At 37.4% G+C, this 10,219-nt stretch overlaps 1 pseudogene; it reads right to left on the reverse strand.

Moving 5' to 3' along the window:
* Window positions 1-9,434: 9,434 nt before the first annotated feature.
* Window positions 9,435-9,529, reverse strand: LOC147474836 (small nucleolar RNA R71; annotated as a pseudogene).
* Between the last annotated feature and the right edge of the window lie 690 nt (window positions 9,530-10,219).

Raw genomic sequence — 10,219 nt, forward strand, 5'->3', positions numbered from 1 at the left:
AAGAAAAATATGGCTAAGGATGGAAACAAAGTATAGAAGCAAAAGAAAATAACAAGGTTTTCTAAGTTACATAATATGAAGACTCTATTATCTCGGACTTGTCCTTTTGAATATCCATTTCCTTCCTTCTTAAACCATCTCCTAATCCCCCAACACCTAATAAAGACCTCTAGCTTAATTAGGAATAGGTTAGTGTGATAGTAAGTGGCAGATGTGTTTGATTGACTCCGGCTTCCTTGTTGTCATTGAGATTGTAAGGTAAAGTGTGCCCACTTTTGACAATCGGAGTAGCTAAACTTGAGCGAGAAAAATCGAGTGGTTTTTGTCTTGACATTTATGTGAGGGCCTACTTAAGGACGCTATTCGAAGTTTTCAGAAACCTAACACTTTAGGCATTTCATAGTATTACTCATAGTATATATATTTGTATCATAGATGATTGATTATTATGCATATATTAGTTTAGGTTTTGACTTGGTTATTCTTATTCAATTTCTAGTGAGATGTATAGATAGTTGAGACATGAATGAGGAAACAATAGTTTTATTTCTTAGTCGTTGTAGTATAGATGAAGTTTGTGAGTACCTTCAATTGAAAACTCTCACGCGAGGGCTATATAAATCGTCCCACTAGGGAATTCCTAGTGGTTTAAGGCCTTGTTGCATATGGTCAATGCAATCGCACTCAGCGAAACGAGTAGATAGAACTCCATTTTTGGTCACTTATTCTAATTTCTCATCTTTGCTTGAGGACAAGCAAAATGCTGTTTGGGGGTGGTTTGATAAGAGCCCAAAACTGTAGTTTTAACCCCTTAACAATCATACTTTTAGACCAATTATGTGAGTAATAATTAAGAGTTAATACTGATTACGTGTTTTTATGCATTTCAGGCTTCAAAGTCTATTATGTACAGAAATGTGCCACTTTAGCGAGATAAAGGAGCAAAGGTCGGTTGCTAAGGAGTTATGTGAATAAAGGCCAAGATTCAAGGAGACAAAGCCTTTGTAAAGCCCAGTCAAAAGCTGAAAAGTCAACACGGGGAGAAATAGTGCACAAGTCAGCAGAACTTCCGAAGGCCGTATCTTTGGACTCAGATCTCGGAATTGGGAGTAGCTTATGTCAAAACGACCGGCTCGAAAAGAGCTTTCCAATGGTCCAAGCCTTGGCCCAATCAGAGGAGCAGAAGTGGACGAAACATCTATCGAAGCCAACTATAGCTGAAGAGCCCATTTTGGACTAAAGAAATTGGGTTTTGGGCTCGATTTTCCGGCCCAAAACATGGCTCCAAGCCCATGCACGATTTTTGGATCTGGAAGTATAAAAACAAAAGCTTGACTCTTTGTTAATGGCAGTTAGGTTAGGAAGCTAATGTTAATGGAGTTTAGGGTTAGAAAAAGTTAGATCTAGATTAGTTAATTACTTAGTTTTCATTCCATTAATTAGTTTCATTCTTTGTTTTAGCTTAGTTATTTAAATCATTGAATATCATTCATTAGATAAATAAAATAGTTGTTATTCATTCAATCATATCTTGTTCTTATTGTTCTATTAGATAATTAAAGTTAATTAGTTCTCCATAATCTAGTTTCATTTTAATTTATTTATTAGCTTAAATCCTTAGATTTACTTATTTGTCATTATTAGTTTAATTCAATTATTGCATGAGTAGTTTCAAATTGAGTTTAAACAAATAAAGTTCAAATCTTTATATTATGTCTTGTTTAGATTCAATTGTTGGGAATGGTAGAATAGAAAATTCACATCAAATCATTACTCTCACCATTGTTCCTTTTGGGTTTGATTAGTTGAATTCAATTTAAGTCTTGAGGGTTTAAGAGTGGAACGAATCCTTACTCATTATATTGCATGATTATGACTTGAGAGTAAGAAGAATTGATTTAAACGTAAGAACGGTAGGATTACGTATTAGTGTTGTTAACATTAATATTAGGATTTTATTATTATTACGGTTATCACCTTATGTACCACTGTCTCGGTGCCTGCTTCAACTCATACAAACTCTTTATCAGCTTGCATCCTAGGTGCTCCTTGCTTTTGACCTCAAACCCCTCTGGCTGGTCCATGTAGACATCTTCTTCAAGGTCTCCATGAAGAAAAACTGTCTTGACATCTACTTTCTCAACCTCTAGGTTCATACTTGTGGTCAGACCCAATAGATAGAAGTCATCTTAACTACAGGAAAGAAAATTTCATCAAAGTCAATACCTTTCTTTTGACCGAATCCCTTTACAATAAGGCGAGCTTCGTACCTTGGGTGTGGATTATTCTCCTCATGCTAGACTTTGTAGATTCATTTATTCTTGAGAACTTTTCTTCCTTTTGGTTTCTCAACTAAGTCATAAGTGTGATTCTTATGCAAAGAATCCATCTTATCATGCATGGCCTTTAACCACTTCTTTTTGTCTGTACCTTCAAGAGCCTCTTGATAGTACATAGGTTCTCCACCATCAGATAGAAAACATACATATGTGGTGGATACCTGGTTGAAGCTTGTCTCTCTCTGTCGGACCTCCTTGCCAAATTTTCTTATGCCTCAGGAGGATGCATTTCTTCTTGCTCTGGTGGTGGTCCATGCACTTCATCTGCATCTTCTATCTCAATAGGTTCTATCCCATAATGAGCAATAAGATCATCATCAAGAGCTTCAAACCCATGGTTCTCTGCATTCTCAATGCCTTCTGCACCTTCTATAATAGGAACTTCTGGTTTTGAATCAACAAGATCATTAGTGAAAGTTTCTAGTTTCTCACCATCTTCAAAGTTTGCTATGGTTTGGTCTTCCAAGAACACAACATCTCGACTTCAGATTATTTTCTTGTTAATCGGATCATAAAGTTTGTAGCCAAACTTCTCATCCCCATAACCCAGAAAAATGTACTACTTAGCTTTGTCATCAAGCTTGGATCTCTCATCCTTTGAAATATGAACAATTGCCCTGCACCCAAATACCCTCAAGTATCCATAATCAACATCTCTGCTTGATCATACTCTCTCTGGATAATCACTATTTAGAGGCTTCAAAGGCGATAGGTTGATCACATGTACGGCTGTACGTATTGCTTCTACCTAGTAACTTCTAGCTAGGTAACTTAGAGTGAGACAGCATGCATCTCATCCTCTCTACAATGGTACGATTCATCCTCTCGGCTATACCATTTTGTTGTGGAGTCTTGAGAATGGTCTGCTTATGACGAATCTCATGACTCCTGCAATACTCTTCAAATGGCCTAATGTACTCACCCCCATTATCTGAGCGAATCCACTTCAAAGGCTTCCCTGTCTCTCTATCCACCATGCTATGGAAAGTTTTGAACACGCTAAGCACTTCATCCTTGGTCTTCAGACTATATGCCCATATCTTTCTTGACGCATCATCAATGAAAGTCAAGAAGTACAAAGCTCCCCCGTAGGACTTTACTTTCATAGGACCACATAAATCTGTGTGCACTAGCTCAAGGACATTATCCTTTCTGTGAGTGGGGAATCTTTGGAAAGACACCCTGTGTTCCTTTCCTACCAAACAATGAGTACATATATTTAAATGCGTACCTTTGATATTTGGCAAGGCCTTTTGCTTGGCAAGAACTTCTATGCCTTTTTCTCCCATATAACATAGTCTCTTATGTCATAGTTCGGAGGAAGCTTCTTTTTGTGCCGCATTTAACTCTGCTTTACACAAACTAGTCTGTGTCTTGTAAAGTGAGCAAATTTTCTTTCCTTTGGCTACTACAATGGAACCTCTGCTTAGTTTCCATACCCCATTACCAAACGAGTTTAGAAAGCCATCATCATCTAACTTCCCAACGGAAATTAGGCTTAGCCGAATGCCAGGGACATGTTTTACATCCTTGAGTGTCAAGGTGTAGCTGACATTAGTTAATTTCTACATGAACATCACCAATGCCTATAATCTTTGAGACTCCATTGTTACCCATCTTTACCTCACCAAATTCACTACAACTGTAAGTAGTGAAGAATCCTCTGTGCGGTGTGACATGATAGGATGCTCCTATATCTATCACCCACTCTATATCCTCGCATGAGGTACTAACACAGCATTCACCATAATCTGACACAATTCTACTAGATCATCGTCGACTAGTGCGGTAGTATCTCTGCTTGTATTTCCGTTCCTCTTTACCATATCTTTATGTACACAGTTATTCTTCTCATCCCTCTTCAGTATTCTACACTCAGACCTGAAGTGACCCTTGGTGGCACAATAGTAACATTGTCTCTCTGCCTTAGGAGTTCTAGCTTCATCCCTAGATTTGCTTTTGTCATCACTTTTAGAATGAGATCATTTTCTGCTCTTACCTCTCCCCCGCTTCTCTGTGACAAGGATCTCTGAGTGAGAGGAGCTACTTTGTGAACCCCTTCTTGTCTCCTCATTCAACAATGCCCCAGTAACCATCTCTATGGAAATGATTCCATCCTTAGCAGCTCCATTAAGAGAAACTGCTAACGTCTCCCAATTGTCGGGTAGAGAGTTTAATAGGAACAAAACCTCAACTTCGTCACTCATATTAATCTTCATCAAGTGCAACTGATTGATGGTATTCTGTACTTCATTAAGATGCTCAGACATTGAAGAACCTTCTTTGTACTTCGTGTTAGCAAACTTCTTAATGAGCAGCACTTTGTTTCCGACCGACTTCCTGTCATAGAGGTCTTCAAGTTTCTTCCACAGAAAAAAGGCATTGACGATTTTGATATTTATGCTCTTGTAACTAGGATTTCTTCTATAAGAGTTCTAATGGCTCTAGCTGCTATTCATAATTTATTTATTCATCAAATAGATGTAAAAACTACATTTTTGAATGGTGATCTTGATGAAGAAATATATATGATGCAGCCTGAGGGTACTATAGTACCAAGGAATGGGCATAAGGTATGCAAATTAATTAAGTCTTTATATGGCTTGAAACAAGTGCCAAAACAATGGCATGAAAAATTTGACAGTGTCATAATATCCAATAGATACCAAATTAATGATGCTGATAAATGTATTTACTTTATTTTATTTTATTTTTTTGAAATGGCTATACTTTATGCTCATTCCCTAGTACTTTAAAATCCTAGTACCAGGGGAATGAGCATACGAAACCTCTTGGCAGATCTTCCTATTGGTACAAAACCGCCTCTAGCTGCAACTAATGAATAACGTGTGAGCCAGATAAATTGCCAAACCACAAAAACCATGTATAGTGTGGATCCTTTGGTTTTGGTGAGATAACATTATTCACTGGTGAGAAAAAGATTGAGAGATTACACGCGAGGTCTTCTTCTTCAAAAAAAAAGTCCCTTCTTCTTCACTGATTCATGGCTCATCTCCTCTTTAACAAGCAAACGTTCTTCACAATTTTTTCCCTTTCACCCACTGTCTTCTCTCCACACCCTTCTCTTACTTAAAACAAAAAGAGAAAGTGTAATACCCTCAAACAAAACCCACCATTTTCAATCTCACAAAATCTCCGATTTCTCAAAATCAAACATCTCCCACCTTACAAATTTTCTTGATTTCTCCTCTTTGAAGATTACAAGATTTAACCCACTTCAATTTGGTGATTTTAGAATTGTTGCTGCCAAAGAAATTTGTAATCTTTCTTTATAAATTTCTTTTCAAGAAACTAGTTAGAAATATATATGGAGTTGTTTTGGTATATTAATTTTGGATCTTGATCAACATTATGTTTTTAGATTGAATTGTATTGGGTTTTGCATTTGAAGCCTTTCAGATTATTTGGCCGTAATTTCCCGACTTATTTTTGTTCTACTCTAATTGGCCGAGGTGCAATAAATTAAGGAAGAACGAGACGAGAACCAAAGACCTTCGTATATATGGGGCATGAACCACTAGAATTGGATTATTTATTTGATTTTAAAGACTTGCATATGATAGCCAAATATTTTGGTGGTAAGGGTATTAATACGCCAGTACGGAGATTATGATTTTACTGACGAAGATTCTGAATATGGTGAAGATTATAAAATATACGGTGATGAATCTATTGAATCTGAATTTGCTGGAGATTCTGAGTGAGACGACAAGGTGTCTAGTGGTTTATTGGTGAACCCTGGGAGGTCATTCCCAAGTTCTTGTGCCCGGTTCCCACCTTGACACGGTGAACAATATGAATCTAGTAAAGTTGTTTAAAATTCCAATTATTGGTGTTTCAATTTCAAGTGATATAAATGTAATCACTATTTTAACTTTGGCAACACCACTATTACAAAATAGAATTGATTGTAACTTATAAAAAAAAGGGTAGTTGTTGCTTTTGTAAGGTAATTCTAATATACTATCTTTTTCTTTTTTAATCAATTAGGGATTAGACAGACCCCAATCTGTATTGATTCCTGTATTAATTTAACATTTTTGATACTTCTTACTTTTAACATCTTCCTCCACTGTTACATAGAGGTCATACATGAGTGGAGGAAAGCTATAAAAAGTCTCAACTGGATTTATATTTCTATCCATAGAACTACTAATATTGGCTAAGAGATTTGCTACCTCTATTCTTTTCCCTATACACATGGGAAATCCTAACCGATTCGAACTTAGTGTAGAAAATTTCAATAGCGGTTAGTGGATATTCTCTCAAGCCCATTCCATCTAAGATCTCATACTTATTTAGTGTGGGGTGTTGGACTATGTTGCAAAGCTCGGCAATAGATTATAGATTCATTGAACTGAGGCATGACAAACAAAAATGCACAAAGCCAATCATGAAATATTGATGCTCAATAAAAGGAGCGAGGGTTAAGTATCATTTCATAAAGAAAGTGTAGCTGTGGAAAAGTTTCTAATGTACTTGACAAACACACAAACTTGTTTTAATGGAAGAGTTGGAAATCTACCTTTCAATTTTGCACCCTTTGATAAGAGCCCAAAACTGTAGTTTTAACCCTATAACAGTCATACTTTTAGACCAATTATGTGAGTAATAATTAAGAGTTAACACTGATTACGTGTTTTTATGCATTTCATGCTTCAAAGTCCATTATATGCAGAAATGTGCCACTTTAGCGAGATAAAGAAGCAAAGGTCGGTTGCTAAGGAGTTCTGTGATTAAAGGCCAAGATTGAAGAAGACAAAGCCTTTCTAAAGCCCGGTCAAAAGATGAAAAGTCGACGCGGGCAGAAACAGCACACAAAGTCAGCAGAACTTCCGAAGGCCGTATCTTTGGACTTAGACCTCGGAATTGGGCCTACCTTATGTCAAAATGACCGGGTCGGAAAGAGCTTTCCAATGGTCTAAGCCTTGACCTAATCAGAGGAGCAAAAGTGGACGAAAAGTCTGTTGAAGGCAACTGCAGCTGAAGAGGCCTTTTTGGACTTAAAGAATTGGGTTTTGGGCCTGATTCTCTGGCCCAAAACATGGCTCCAAGCCCATGCACGATTTTTGGATTTGAATGTATAAAAACCAAAGCTTCACTCTTTGTTAATGGTAGATAGGGTAGATAGTTAATGGTAGCTAGTTAGACCTAAAAATTTATAGAATTCTAGATCTAGTTTTCAGTAGTTTAATTAAGTTAGTTCCATTTCAATTCTTGTTTTAGATTAAACTCTTAGAATCATTATTCTTAATTAGTTTGATTAATGAAATAGCTAGTTTGTCAATTTCGATTCTTGTCATTTACATTGTGTTAGACCTGATTTCATTTATTACTTGTTATTCAATTCTTAGTTATTAATTAGATTTTAATTATTGTTTAATTTAGATTAGTAAATTTCAATTCTTTGTATTATGTTTAGTTTTAATTTAATCGAAAATGATTGCTTAATGATTCTCGGCTAAACCTCCATTTAGGGGGTTGAGAAGCCTTGATGAAAGCTTGACTCCGATTATCGTAGAGTCGTCGTAATTTCCTTTCCAATCTAGAAACGATTAGTTCACCATGAGAATGGGTTTAATCGTTCACATGCTAGTTATGAATTGGTAGAAATGCCATGTGTAATTAGGGATTAGGAGAAACCATATTGTTCTCAAGGGCGTTCAAATTACGGATTCTATTAAATCGATTAATAGGATTAAGTCGAGTTAAGGTGGAATCAATCCCCCCTCTAACTCCTTATCATCGAATCAACGTAGCATTCCCATAGTTGTTCTGATAATCGACTAGTTGCTTCTTGTGGGTAGTTGCATCGTAGTCTAGTTGCCACTTCGTAAATCTCTCATTAGACTTTAGAGTTAAGAATACTTATACGTAGAGAACACAGCATGCGGAAGGACTAGGAGTGGAACGAATCACTCTACTCCACTATATCTCATAGGATTGAGAGTAGAAATCTTTGATAAAATATAGACTCGCACATAATATAGTTTAGTTTACTTATGTTTTGAGTTTTATCGTTCATTTTGTAGGTAAACTATTCATTTTATGTTTTATCAAATGGCGCCGCTGCCATCTTAGTTTCACTTTCGCATTGTTTTTGTAGTGTAAGTACTTTTCTTAAAGTCCCATTTCACCCACCCACCCTTGTTTGATTCATACTGTGGGTTTCCGTTTCATCGTTGAAAAGTCCCGCGAGAAATTACACCGGCGCATCCAGCCGAGGCGAATACCTACCCATAAGCTGAACATTGAGCGACCAGCCCCATGTGGAGCGACCCATCCTAAATCATCAGAACTTGAAGTTACACGGAGCGATCAAGGCTTCTATCGCGAGCGCACCCGCGCCCTAAGCTAAATTTTTCCAGATTTCTACAGTTTTGATTCGAACTTTGATTTTTCAAGTTTTTCAGTGTTCTAACTTGTTATATACACTGAACACGCGTAAACAAGACGCAATCAGGTATTTCTTTCTTCCACACCTCGCATCTCCTGTTAGAGGTTTATACTAGTATATCAGAATTGTTTGGAGTGTTGATGTGTTTAGCTAAGTTTGGTTTTAACCTTGTATGAGATTAAGGTCTGGCCGAACAAAAACACCGAACGTAATTACACAACAACATCAACAAACAAGTCTATCTAGTATACCACCCACTACACCTCTAGCTACTATTTCACACACATCACCCCGACCTGATGCCCGACTAAGAAGAGACTCCTCTCTCGACTTCTACAAAACCTTGAGCAATAGCCCCAAATCTTGCATCGTTCTAGCGGACCGATTGGGGATTTCGAATCCCCCAAATATTTTAATTTGTTACCCGTTTTTCATGGATTAGACCATGAAAAACCTTATCGGCTTACGCGTAGGATTGAACAAGTCCTAACAACATTCCACCATCCTACGGTTGGTGCGGAACAAATTAAACTAAGGGTATTCCCTTTCACCTTAGCCCGATAAGGCGCGTTTGGTTAATTGCCCAAAGCCTTTATTCTCAGGGACTCGTGGGCTAAACTTGTTCACTGTTTATGGAACATTTTACCCACCCCTAAAGACGGATGAGATGCTTTCCAAGATTCATTTCTTTTCGACAAAATCCTCATGAATCATTTTCAGATGCTTGGAATCGTTTCACCGATCTCCTTATAGAGTGTCCACATCATAACTTAGCGAAAAGACACGTTAGTTCGTGCCTTTTCAAAGGACTTCTACACCACCATAAAGAAGTCCTAGACATAATGAATGGGGGTAATTTCTTAAGCAAAGGAGCCTCGGAGGCTTATAAATTTTTAGAGGATCAAACTAAGCGAAATAACAACTGGGGGGGGGGGGGTAGTGACGATATCCACCGCTCCGCTAGTTCTTCTAATACAGTTAAGGCCGCTGGTATGTTTGAAATTAAACATGATCCCGAGCTTAAAACTCTAATTGAATCACTCACTAAAAAGGTAGAGGCCATTTCGGTTCAACAAAAGCCTATTCCCGTCATGAATGTAAATTCAAATCCATGTAGTTTCTGTTGGAGCCCTGAGCATCCTGACTTCCACTGTCCTATAGCCTATGAACAGGCTTGTTCCATTAATAGTGAACCTAACGCCCCTTGGAGACAAAATCCCAACTTCGGTTGGAGAAATAACCAACACGCCACACCTCCGGGTACAATAATCAATATGTTAGGCCAACACAAAGTTTTAACCAAGCTCCACCACGACACGGACAGGGTTAGGGTAATTTTAATAATTATAACAACCAAGTGCAACCTCGACAAGGTCAAGCACAAAGTCAAGGTAGTTATAATAATTATAATGCTAATAGAGGTATCGTTCCGGTAAATAATAACTATCAAAATCCACCCATA

Source organism: Coptis chinensis, chromosome 9 (assembly GCF_015680905.1).
Source record: "Coptis chinensis isolate HL-2020 chromosome 9, ASM1568090v1, whole genome shotgun sequence".
In the NCBI taxonomy this organism is placed as follows: Eukaryota; Viridiplantae; Streptophyta; class Magnoliopsida; order Ranunculales; family Ranunculaceae; genus Coptis; species Coptis chinensis.